Genomic DNA, 14,399 nt, shown 5'->3' with positions numbered 1-14,399 from the left:
CGCAGACCTATGCACTTGATTCTGTCTTCCGTTAAGTGAGAAATCATTTCCAAAAACATTCATTCTTTTCGTATTTTGGTTCAGGGAAATAGCACCCTCTGCAAAGGTCTGTGAAATTGGACTAACAAATATAAAAGCATCGTATTTTTTATGTAAAAACTCGAATTCTAATATAATGTTCGTTTCCGGGGATGTCGTGTTTAAACATTCACATTGAACTGAATGCCTGGTAATAAACATGTCAGGCGTTGACTGGTAAACGATCTTGAACCAAGAATACATAGAATACCGCCATGACCACAGTTACGAGTGTTTAGATACATAGCGGCCGCCGCGTAATTATTCTATGCATATTACGCGGCGGCCGCTATGTATCTAAACACTCGTAACCGTGGCCATGACTCATCTGCCTAACGCTTTCAAAAATTCACAATTACTGTACTGAGAGATTTGCAACTTGACAGAAAATGCTAAGTATAATGTAATGGCGTATTACATTCACACTGTCCAACGATATCCAAGATAATAAATTCCTATACGTATTCACTATGGAGGGCGAATTGAGAACTTTGATTTAAATGCCTGAAATAAGTAAAAACAGCACTGAAAGGTCTGGGCTGTTGTCAGGGTGATGTGACGCAATTTAACGTCGTGTAATTATTATGTCATGCGATTAAATATGATAAAGTATGACGTGATATGATGTGAAGTGATGAAATATGGTGTGGTGTCATGGTTTGTGGTGTGATGTGATATGATGCGATGTGATGTGATGCGATGTGATGGAACATGATGCGATGTGATATGATGTGATGCAATGCGATGTGATGTGATGTGATGCGATGTGATGTGATGTGATGCGATGTGATGTGATGCGATGTGACGCAATGCGATGTGATGTGATGTGACGCAATGCGATGTGATGTGATGTGATGTGATATGATGCGATGTGATATGATGTGATGTGATGTGATGTGATGTGATGTGATGCGATGTGACGCAATGCGATGTGATGTGATATGATGCGATGTGATGTGATGCGATGTGACGCAATGCGATGCGATGGAACACTATGCGATGTGATTTGATGTGACATTACGTCATGCGACTTGATATAACGTATAGTGACTTTACCTGACGCGAAATGATGTAATGTGATGTGATGTGATGTGGTATCGTGATAACTGCACAACTACATGACGTAGTTTGTATGACGAATACCATGTGATTTGTTATGGGACATTATTATACTATGATGCTTTGTTTTGTGAAATAGCCTGGCATTGTATAAGTACGGTATACCATATTATGGTATGGTATGGTATGGTATGGTATGGTATGGTATGTTATGGTATGGTGTGGTATGGTATGGTGTAGTGTGGTATGGTATGGTATGGTATGGTATGGTATGGTATGGTATGGTATGGTATGGTGTGGTATGGGGTGGTATGGTATGGTATGGTATGGTGTAAAGTGGTATGGTATGGTATGGTGTGGTATGGTATGGTATGGTATGGTATGGTATGGTATGGTATGGTATGGTATGGTATGGTATGGCGTGTTATGGTATGGTATGGTATGGTGTAAAGTGGTATGGTATGGTGTAATATGGTATGGTATGGTATAGAAATAACGGGCGACGCGCTGACCATTAACGTTTATTTATGGGCAAGGGCGAGAGGAAAGCCAAAAACTAACGGGCGAGGCTTGCCGAGCCCATTAATTTGGCTTTCCTCGAGCCCGCGCCCATAAATAAACGTTAATGGTCAGAGCGGAGTCTGTTATTTCCATTATATTATCAACCAACCGGAGAAAACCGTCAAAATTTGCGAAAATTTTCGGAGCGAACGACAACTGGGCCCTAGAACTGAGCAATACGCGACGCACTGTCACGCGCGCTGGAAAATATTGGCAAATCTGGAGATATTTTCAGAAAAAACTATCTCAACTTGGCCCACAAGTGCTCCATTTTATTTTGTGATTGATTATGATTTACGTTTGAGCTGTAAAGTTACGATACTGTGAGTTGTTAATCTTATTATTCATATTCACGGGCATGTAAACAGACCATTACTGTGTATTTATGGTCAGTCACGTGGTTCAGATCGACCAATCAAAATGCGACAGGCAGGGCATGGTAATATAATTTAATATGTTATACCATGCTATGCTATGCAGAAATTCTTCTATTGTTAATATGAATAAACATTTGTCTTTTCAGAATTCGTTTACCCTCAGCTCTAGTGCGATAAGATGATGGGTGGATGGGTGGATAGATGGATGGATAGGAGGATGGGTGGGTGGGTGGATGGTTGGATGGATGAATGAGTGGATGGTTGGGCGGATGGATGGATGGAAGGATGTGTGTGAGGTTGAGGGGAAATGGATGTCATATTTGTGAGCTTGCACGGTTTTGGCATTCATTTTATAATATTGTAATTTTGTAATTGTAATTTACAGTAAACGTATTACCAGCAATTCTAAGTATTTTGAAGTTTGGTGGAGAACGATTTCGAAGAACGTCCGTTTATGAAGTGTATAATATACGTCAGCTAATACTCTTACTACCGTCTTTGTCGACGGTACCACAATCTTCCTAAGCAACTTGGAAGTCCTGTCCTACAGGTCCAGAAGTCCTGTCCTACAGGTCCAATGCAACAGTCGAACAATCATTGTATTCCTCTCCGATGTCTCCTTAAATTATTTCTGTTTTCGCATTTCCACAGGGCACAATAATAGCTTTGATTTCCCTGCGGGTCCGGGTAGGCAATCTTCATCACTTTCTTCAAGTGGAGAGTTGAGAAAACAGAAAGCGATCGGCAACGGGACATTACACTCAGCAGTGGGAAATTAAACAACTCGAAGGCTAGTAATGTACGACATTCAAATACCGTTGTCTGATTACAATGTTTAATGCGCTAATTTTAAAGGAAAATAATGAGTATGGATATCGATTAATGAGTTATTAATCATTTGACTGATTTGTTGACAGGTCGGTGGTTGCTTGATGGGTCTGGAACTGAGACTTGAACTGTACTCCACTGATACATTGACCGGTGATTGCTTGAAAGACTAACCGTTTCTTACCATGAAGGATGACTTCAAGATTAGCATGTTACTATCAAACCTCACAAATATCACATCATATTTTAAAGATTGTTTTGAATTGCAGGCAGGGAAAAAACGGTCTCCTTATTGCATGGACATATTCACTTCATCGTTAAGGCCAGGGAATATTTCCTGATGGATGATTGTACCACACACATAAATCTAGACGATTAAGATGATATATATCAGATATATGTAAACATTAGCCGTGTTACTGATAAAATCTTACTCTTACCTCTAAGGGGATGTCAACCTAGCCATTTAGATTACTGACTTTGCCAAGGAATCTCAGATATCCAAGAAATCTTGTATTTCCAATATTATTTCAGTTACGGTCTAAACTGTATTTTCGCATCGTTCAATAGCGGTACACGAAAGGGCAATGATCCATTACTGCTACTTGAACTTGTACTTCAAACATAAAGAAACCGAAATCGAGATCTGTATTTTCAGCATTCTTATCTATCCCGAAAAGGTTGATCATATTGAACGGCCATTTGAGGTATTCCTTCTTGAAGCAAGTATCGTGTCTGTCCTACAATTACGCTGCATCGTTCACTCTTATAATAATTTGGACGAAAGAGTCATTGCTAAGAGATTTCTGCTGTTACTCAATAATAAGAAATAGTGATTGACTGTAGCATTACCGAAAAATAAAGTGAGAAAGCGTGTTTGCTGCGTTTCTGGACAATTTCGCAGAGTAACTGTTGTGAACCTACAGTAACTTTAACATTTGCGTAAATCTAGACTAGCGAGATCTATTTTGTGAAACTAGATTAAATCTATAAAAAACGTTTTAAAAATGGTTCGATCTTTTAATTCAGTCCCAATATCCACGTTTGTTTCCAAACTCGAGTCTACAATCACGTGTATGCCTTTTTGTTAAATGTTACCTTTACGTGCGAGGGCGCCCTTTGCGCGGCTGTGTCCACTGAGAAAATGACAGTTTGACACCAGTACTTCCACCAACGATGGAAAGATTGTGGTTTGATAATGTACACAAGTACATAAAACATGAAAGACAATACAATTTATTGGATTACACAATTTATTGGAATCGGATTATGATATAAAATATGGATATGACAATTTTTTTAAATATGAGGAAGACGAAAAATTTTGAGTGTGAGCTGTGCCATGGGACGCCATTACAAATTTTACATTCGACTTGATATAAACCATACAATGCCTTTAGCCTGATACCAACTATGAGGAAAAGCTTTTGAGCAAATGTCCATTTTTCTTTCTAATCACAGTTCGATCGGAAAGCACATACACAATTTTATGTTCAGAAAATGATAGATTTGAAATCAAGATGTCTAGTGCAGTGTCTACGACAGATAGACAAACGAGCTTGTGTTGTTGACTAGCAAGCGCGTGTCTAGGTTTCACATTAAGTGCAGTATTGTAGGTCATTCGTCCCACCAAATCTGAAACTGAAATTTTTGTCAAACCCTAAATGCTGTTCTCTACTAGTGTTTCCTCTAAGTTTGGGGACAATCGGCTTTTACACTGTGGTAGCATTGTCTCATGCGGTTACCTTGGTTACGGCAGCGAATCCGGAACTCCACTAAATTACTGATATTCTCGTAACATACAACAGTAAACTATGCCACGGTTTGAATGGCATGTATGAAAGTTTACGAAAGTGTGTCGTTGTTGCCATAGAGATATCAATGACATTTCAGCAATTAAAGGGAAACGGTCGTCGGAACAGCGCCTGTGCGAGTTTCTTATTTACAAACAATGTATTTCGTGCATGCTATCTAGATGCACCTCATCATCATAGCTGCAACATTTAAATTATACGATGTAGATTATGACAGACATGTTTTAACTTTCATCAATCACCATCGTACCTTGGATACAGTGTTTACATTGGTCGTATGGGTCCTATGCGACTTTTGAGCGCAGTTCCGATGACCGTATCCCTTTAATCGAAATATCGACAAGTCTGCATGCTTATAAGAGATATCGTTTGGCCGTAAAATGTCAAGGATTGTGATTGTTTCAATGTGTATTATTTTAGATCGATCATGCATCGCACTAAGAACAAACAATTTTGTTACTGGAGAATCAATCATTTTTAGTCCAGAGAACAATGACACATGGTGCTAATTAGTTGATGATTAATTTGTTCAGTAACGCTGGTGCCATTAATATTACGATTTAATATTAACACGTTATAAATAACTATGGGTGGTGCCGGTGTGGTAAAAGACGGCATGGATGCGAATTACGTATGACCATGGACTTACGTGCGAATAGTTTAGAGTCGTATGGTGACTCCCCTTATGTCTATTAATCGTGAAAGGTCCAAGTGGAATGAAAGAACCGTACCGCGTTACATCGTAATCGACTGTTCAGGAAAGCGTTACTGGTGTGAATAATGCTAATTGAAAGATTTGAAATTTCGCCCAGAATTTCTTGAAGGTAGCTTCAAACCATTCCCTTTCGACACCAAGAATTGAAACCAAGGATTACAATGCAAACTTTAATTTTGTAATAGAGAAACTAATTACCCAATATTTACCGACACTTTGAAATTCAAAATGGCCGCCATTCGTGTTTTAAATCTATCGGGAAAAATAAAATTTTCGATTTCCACAAAAATAAGCCGATGGAACTATATTTACTCCATCCATAAGCTTCAAAATGAGCCCCCCCCCCCCAACAAATGGCACATCAAAGACGTGTTATAAAAGTTTGAAAATCAAAATATCTGTCCAGACGCACATTTTACTTTTACTTTCAAAGCCTATGATTTTTTTTATGTTGTTGTACTCGGTGCCGTCATTGTTGTACTTTATATTTCGTTGCCATGGATTGTGACACGCCAAATATTGATCTGAAGACCTTTAAGTAGCTAGATCATAGATAAACAAATAGATGAAGCGATGTAGAAAGAATAAAATAAATATAAACAGTAGTACTTGTATAAGAAAAACAATTGATATTAATAAATAGTAAATCCAAACTCTTAAGGGTTTGCTTCTGTCAAGGGCATCAAAAGTATGAGTAGTGACTCAATAATTTGCAGCAAAAGTAAAAAATAATCCGTCAATCGTTGTTCGACATTCGGGACTAGAATTATTAACACAGCAGCTGGTACCACTGGAGGCATTGTCTGTTCTCTTCATAAGATACAGGCGCGTTGCAATGGTTACGTTGTCACTTACTGACAAGCATGTTAATTAGTATAATTAGCAAGACTCAGAGATAATTGAACAGTCCTGTACCTTGACTTAAATTTGTGGTAGTATAATGTGAATGATAAATCGCGACTTTTTTGTTAAAGGTGAACATGGGAGTGGCACATTGCACACGGTGATGAGCCAACTCTATGTTATGATACTGCATTGTTGACTCAATATCACAATTCTGTAATGGTAGAAACAGTGGTACAAGATGAGGCATCTATTTACTGATCGATAGTTTGGATCAAAATCATTATATACAGGTTACTATATGATAACGAAAATGATGACGTTTGTCGATGTCCTGACACGAAACGCGGTTGACAAAATTTGTGATAATTTTAACTCGTCTGAAAAGTGTCAGCTTTCTGCCGAGGCACATTCAATATTGTCACCAGAATATTTGTATTGTACAGTGTACCCTACTTACATTCGTTAGCTGTATCTCACAGCGTACCAGCTAGGCTTGTCGTTTATGTTTGTCCGGTATGATTGTTTTCTTTCAAAATCTAATTATAGACCTTTCCATCTTTTCTATAGTATCCTAATTGAAAAAATCGTTACCAGAAGTCATTACCACCAACACAGCGCGTGCGCATAACATACAAATTGAAGTTCACAATCCCTACACCCACACTGCGTTTTCTTTAAAAGTGGGATGACATGGGAGAATCTTTGAGATACTTTCATGTATCTCAGTAAGGCTAAAGTAAGTAAATTCTTTGTTTTGCGTCCACTCAAAATCCTAAAAGGTACGCGGGTAAGCGGCTAAAAAACACACACAGAAAATTTAACACAAAATCTGTTTGCCTTTATTGAACAATTTTTCTCAAACCACATGAATACTCCTGTCACAGTGTGACACACTGTATGATCACTGTATGCATTTTCATAACAAATGGACCAAAATAAAGAGTCATTCTTTGACGTTTGCTTTCTCTTATTAGTTTTAGATTTCTTTCTTGTGCATTCAAAGTGTCCACATGTCAATACCATTGCACAGCAACTTGACAGCCTTGGCAGTTTGAGGAATGGGTACACTATAACAGTATACAGTAGCAGTCTTTTGTCCTCAAGTTCTTGTACGTTTTTTTCAAGTTTCTTGTAATGCCTATGCTCTGATGGAATGTCATAGTTTTGCTGAAAGGTGTCTGTTATGAAAGAAAACACCAAAAGAAATGGTAACTTTTAGCCTATGCATTCAATTTTAGAAAGATGAGGCATCAGAGAGAACAAGACATTGGTGATAATAGACCATGTTCCGAACCGCGCGAGACATTCCGAGATATCGCGAGAATATGTGGTTCGCAGTGGACGTGTTCTCGCAACACAGGACAAACTGCGTAAAACAGGACAAGTCGCTAATTACGTTAAACACTGCATACAATATATGAAGTTGCAATCATTGCTCAGTTCTGCACTTTTTCTAGTTCCATATAAAGTTTGACATGTATTACTAAGCTGGAATCCTGTTTCTACGGGCATGTATTAAAGTCTCGCGAGATCTCGCAATCAGCGGAAAATCGTCTATTGACAAAAGTATTCCTTTCCTTTCCATCAAATGAAAGAAAGCATTTCACAATTGTCAGTCTCCACACACAGACTCGTCAGACCCAAATCTAGGTGGAAGCTTCACATCTATATTCCTTGCACTTTCAAAGTACCACACCCCAGATTGATTGAAAAGATGAAGTATTATGGCATAAATGGAAATATTCTACAGTGGGTCAAAGCATGATTGACAAATGTAAAACAGCGAGTAGTCATAAATGGAGTATCATCTGAATGGAGAATACGTCACAATTAAGTGGTGTCCCATAGGGTTCAGTTCTTGGACCAATACTCTTTCTAATCTACATCAATCATACTGGCGGTGAAATTAGTTCTGAACTCAAAAATTTACTGACAATACCAAGACATATCATCCCTTGCGAAATTGTAGTGATCCTGAAATTCTACAAGCTGATTTGGACAAACTACAAAAAATGAGTGAACACTGGCGGACGCATATTGGCTACAACAACCCTTTCAATAAATACTCGATGAACAATACTTCACTGCGACGTGCACTTAAGAAAATGATCTACTTCATTCTACCTTCAAATCTTCAAGCAAATGTGAAAGTTTGCAAAAAAGCAAACAGAATGTTGATCTCATCAAACGATCATTGTCGATCAAATAAAAAAAATGTCATTCTTCGTCTTTACAAGCAACTTGTGAGACCACAGCTCGAGCATGCAGTACAAGCTTGGTCACCATGGCTACAAAAGGACATACAAACCTTAGCACGGCAAATAATACCTAAACTCAAACACTACAATTATCAAAATAGACTTAAACGGCTTGGTTTAATAACACTTGAACAAAGAAGAATTCGCGGCGACATGATTCAACGCTATAGAATTAGTTATTAAAGGCCATGACCACTGTAACCTTTCACTTGAGTTAGCAGCCGACTCAAAACTTGAGGACACTGTCCCAAACTTCATAAACTAACCGTTCGACTTAACACAAGAAAGTACTTTTTCAGCAAGAGTTGTGGACACCTGAAATAAATAACCAGCCGATGTCATTAATGCAGAAAGTGTGACCTCCTTCAAGAGCAGCTACGACCGCCTAATACAAGTTTGAACTTTCACAGAGGGATTCCGATAATACTTTCCCATTCCCAAACTGAACAAAAAGTACGTAAAGGCCTTTCGTGTACAGGACTGATCACTGGTTTATTTTTTGTTTCAAGTTAAAATGGACGAACTAACCAAATTTTTGGAAAACCTAAAAGACCAATTAACTAGGATAGGCCTCAACACTCCGATTTTTCCGTCTGCCATACTCTCAGAATCGTGGTACCCAAGTCCAATCGGCCGACTGAATCTCTCTCTGTTCAAGTCCCAATTGCTCGAAATGACCATGCATTCAAGTTGCCGTGCAAAGGTTTCCTGTTTTTTAACTTCGAGTATTTCCCTGCTTTCGTCCATTTTTTATCGTGACGACAAAGCCACAACAGGCAAAGCATCAACAGACAGCGAGAACGTGAGGGTCCGGCGTGAGGCTGAGAGTATCGACAGGTGTAACTGTGTAGAGAGTACTGTTTTACGTCACCGCATGGTCCATTAAAATCTGACTGCCGCAAAGGAGTATTTCGTCGCAAAGTTAAAAGCCATGACTTGTTTTTGCGACAAAATAGCGCCACCAACGGCAAAATTTTGAAAGGAAAATTTGTGTTTTTTTCCGAAAATATCCAAAAACCTAGGCGCGCGCGGACGCAAAACAAAGAATTTACTTACTTTGGCCTAACTAAAAGTATCAGAAGTTTGGTTTGTATCCACATTAATATGGCTACATTTTTTGCCACAACGTTCTCATGACCTTTGATCTACTGTCGTATATCTTGGAAAAGAAAAGTAGTAGAAGTAGTAGTAGTAGTAGTAAAAACGAAGTAACACATAGAATTAATATGACAAAATATTACAACATCGTGAGCTTTCAAAAGGTATAAACATTGTCCATCGATAAAGCCCCTTGTTACCGATAAGAAACGTTCGATTTAAACAAAACGTGATGTCGATGACTAGGGAATTATCATCTAATATCAGATACATCTCCACGGGTGATCGAGTAACGATTCAGCTGACAAGCACATTAACAATTTTCAGAGACTCAGAAATAGATCAGAGGACACGAAGACAGAATGTTATTCACAACTATGACGTCGATGTCTTGTGCATCACCGAACATGAAACATATTTACAAAATTTTCCACTTATTACACAGTAAAACCGTAAATATTTCGTTGGCAAAACTTTTCAAAGTGTACAATTTTAATCTGTTTTAGGTTGAACAGCTGATGATAAATTTGTTTGAAGTCGATAGATATTGGCACCAGCAGAGTTCGGACATGATTCCATGGTAACTATCCGACAGTACAACGGGATGATTCTCTGGTCCATATCTCTGTACCATCAAATTCTCTAGAACTTCTTGTCGCAATGAAAATGTTAAAGATGTATCTCGAAAGATGCTAAATATCGTAGAGATGACGTAAATAGGCAGGAATGCATGATAATAACGACAAACAAGTTTGATATGGACACGATACACGAACTGCTGATAGTTCGTACATGTTAAACGCTCGCTTTGAGTAAATGTATAATTATAATCCCAACAACATGTCTGCGTTTAATCATTCCTTGGTATGCCCATTGGTGACTTTAGCAAATTAAGGCACTGATGATTTTCACAGCTCATTAATAAGTAGCTGCTGCTTCATAGGTAACTCGATGGCTTGTCTATAGTTTATTAGCACACTAATGATGGGTCGTGAGATTGACAAAATAATTGATGAAATAGTCAAGAAATTCACAGAGGCGTCTTGCGGACGTCAAACTGTAACACAGGACTGCTCCTCGCGTGGTTTCACAATTTACCGAGACTATGGTGACCTCGAGGTCACAACCAGTAACTTCTGTCGTTGCTATGATACAGAAATACACTGCTTCTGCTATTCCTAGTCGAAAGAAACTTGAAACCCTCGGATTTTGTAAATTAAAACGTGTGGGGTTTTCTTTTCAGAGCTCTGACTATAGCAACTCAACGATGGGGTCAGAGGTTATGTGGGAGAAACGTTAACGATTAAACTGAGTTATTTCTCAATACTTTCTTGCTCTCTTTGACTCTGATGACAATTTATCGGTTAGGGGCGCCCTACTGTTATCAAAATAATTGTCTCTGCGGTTTCAGTTTAGATGTCAAAATGTCTGTGTACTAGAGGAAATTAATTGAAAGTTAACCTTTTTTTTAAATTCTTGTAATAACATGGAGATAGTTCTTTCAGCAAGTTTAATTTACCCCGGACATTAACCTGTTCACCCCCAATTCCCTGTAAGTAGGTCCAGAATCACCATTGATAATAATGGGTTTGGGCCAAACCATTGTGGTGAAAGGGTTAAGGTTAATATGAATTGAGTGTGATGTTTTAAAAATAGCCAAATATGGCTGTGGAATATGCACAGCAAAATAAATGCCATATAAATTTGATTAGTGCTTTTTGCCACGCGAAAATTCTGCATTGTTGACATGAATATTTTAAATCATTATCTGATTTAAATATATCATTGACGATGGAAAATAAATGTGAGAGTTGAAAAAGGCGGGCGTACCTCGCAGTCGAACAGGTAAACTGCATTATCTGTGCAGATAATGACTGAGATATATTCTAAAGGGACGATATTTGCAGGTTTTGGCGCGGCAGCGTCAGACACAGCTGTACAGGCTGTCGTTTGCTGAAGCATTTGATGTTCCATACATCGAGGCAGATTGTTTCCACCATCACTGATATGTCATCCTCATCATGTATGACTATTAATTAATTTGAGAAATACAGTTAAAACGTTATTTTTTCAATCACTACAGAGTCTGACCTCAGTTTTATTGCGAACGCAGTTTACGACATGTCAGGATTCAAAAACCTTGTTTACATCGACGGCCAAATTTTGAGGTTCTACACTATTTAAAAGTGTACCCAAAATTCAAAAAATTAAACTTGGCTTGGAAAACGAAATGACAATAAAGTGTTCATAGTGATAAGCGACAATTGTCATGCATGGCTGCGATAGAGACAAGACTGGTTTTTCACCCGCTCCAATATGAAAAGAACAAGTTAGTTGCTAATCATTTGAAATGTATCATCTTTGACAATTTGGTATAAGTAACATTCGAAGGCCTTAAGTTCTGTAGATGATGCACTTGTTCCGAGTCACCGGACAACGTCATGTTCGACATATTACCAGAACCGAAGATCCCGTAAAGTCTCGTGCAGAACGAGAAAAGGGTCTATCGCGTTCTGATCCCAACATATCTGTGCTTCCCTGATAGTCTTCGGGTGACGTAGTCATTTAAAAATGAAAAGAAGTAACGAGTATTTGTGCAATTCATGTCTTGGATTGAATATTTCAAAAATAAAGTCAGACTGACGGGTATGTTGAAATACATCAGAACCAGAGGGTATGAGAGAAGAAATGGCCATTTTAAATTATATGTGAAGAAAGTTGAACCACCATACACTTAGTAACCGGTGATAATTTTCAATTACTGAACATTTTTACTGATTAGATTATTGAAAAGTTTTTAATCACATCAATCAATTTTCCTGTACATCTACAACCAAGGTGCGAGTCTGTAAACTTTACTTAAACCTTTGAAATACACATCAAATATAAACTACATGGCGTTGGTTTATAGACTCACGATATTGTATGTTCTTTTCTGACGTCATCAATGCAGTATGAAGAGTGGCAAAATAATCTTTGAAAGAAGACAGGTATATGTTTCCAGGTTATGGTTTAGGTGTCTCAGACAATTTCTTTCCTCTACAAAAATACGAATTTACGTGCTCTCTCACCAAGGCTTTTGTCCGTGCATTTAATGTTCATTCCTTTGACATGCAAACTGGGACGTGATTACGTAAGCAATACTCGACTAACTACAACATGTTATGAATTTCAATTATTCATAATGATATGTTTTTCCATCATGATAATTACAAAATTTGATCTAAAAATTGCTTAAAACAGCGAGAAATTAACTACAGATTTTGGATCAAAGGATGTTGGTGGATTCTGCTTTCAAAGACACTGCCAGTTCAAAAAGTCGTCAGTGGACAGTATACCCTATTGTGCTGCTGATAGCTCGACTATTTATTCGAATCTATATATTCATTTACCTACCAGCCTATCCATAGAATCACTAAATTACTCTGTTTTGAACTAACTAATTCGTTTCAGCATTGAACAAGGTACACTGAAGCCAGGTTATTGTCTTTTAAACCATTCAAAGTTTTCAATCATATAATTCTGTTTGAACTCTGCGGTGTTTTGCCAACTGAACTGTTCCGCTTCAAGCTGTCAGCAGGACAAGTGGATCTATACTGTCCACTGGAGACTTTTCGAACTGGCAGTGTCTTTGAAAGTAGAATCCTGAATATGTGTATTAGATAGATGGACGACCTACGGATAGGCATGCAAACGTATTGATGTACTGGTGGATAGATAGATAGAGTTATGGAGGGATTGATGGATGAAAGGATAAATGAAGAAATGATGCTTAGATGGGCAAGTCGTTTCTCATTTGTATGTGGTTATCTCAAGTTGCAGTTGTGTCGCTTATCAAGACGCCAATGCAATAAGATTTATAGTGCTAAAGTTGTATTATTTCACCAGGATTCGTTGCCATGGAGTTAGCGGATGAGAGTATGCGTAAAGTGATAATGCAATCGTCTTTGAAGGAACACTCATCCTTCAGGATTTGCATTCGGCGACGTGTTTAAAAAAAGGGTTTGCATAATCTCGACTTGAAACCAAAAGCCATCATAATTTCTCCCACCTTTCATAAGGGCTGAAGTGAAACCGAAAATTCATATTACCAACACGCTTTTGCACTTTCTAATAATCGAACTTGGAAAACATAGAATACGACAAAAGTGAACGCGATTGAGCATTTAAATCTGAGAAGTTACCAAGCCTTGCTAATATTTGCCTGATGATATGCCATTCAAATTTATGTTATGCAATAGAGCGGTTGCCGTGATGTTTATCCGAAACTTTGCAAAAAAACTAAATACCAAAACGTAGGCTAACACAAGGTCGTTCACAAATACTTGGCCTTAGGAGCGGAGTAAAATAGCCAGCCGTCAAGCGTACAGCACAGGTATAATGCACCAGCCAGCCCACAATACCGAAGCTTAAGATAAACGAGGACATAAATCCAGGTATTTTGTGAATGACTTTATATATCTGTTATGACATTTTACAACCAAAGTCGGAACTATAGTGTTTTCTGAAAGCCTAGTAAGTACACAGTTTCGTGCGATCGCGTGCTGACTGGATACGCGGTTATAGCGTCAGCTAAGCGACCACAGCGAATATCCAACATGGGTAGTGATAAAATACTGGTTCAGCAGAACAGGATTGTTCGCAAATGACGTCATTTTTTCTCATTACTAAGCGAAAATAATATATTTCCACATATTCAGATTATATTTTTGGAAATTACGCGCGCATTGACGACGAAAATAATTTCATATGCGACTGTCAATAT

General features: G+C 38.1%; 1 protein-coding gene across 10 annotated transcripts in view; it reads right to left on the bottom strand.

Moving 5' to 3' along the window:
• The window catches only part of LOC139143248 (A-type potassium channel modulatory protein DPP6-like), a 390,979-nt gene that overhangs the window by 255,142 nt on the left and 121,438 nt on the right, over window positions 1–14,399 (bottom strand). The window lies entirely within an intron of this gene.

This window comes from Ptychodera flava, chromosome 11 (assembly GCF_041260155.1).
Source record: "Ptychodera flava strain L36383 chromosome 11, AS_Pfla_20210202, whole genome shotgun sequence".
NCBI lineage: Eukaryota > Metazoa > Hemichordata > Enteropneusta > Ptychoderidae > Ptychodera > Ptychodera flava.
Note: the sequence above shows the minus strand (reverse complement) of the source record. Positions and strands in the feature narration are given on the sequence as shown.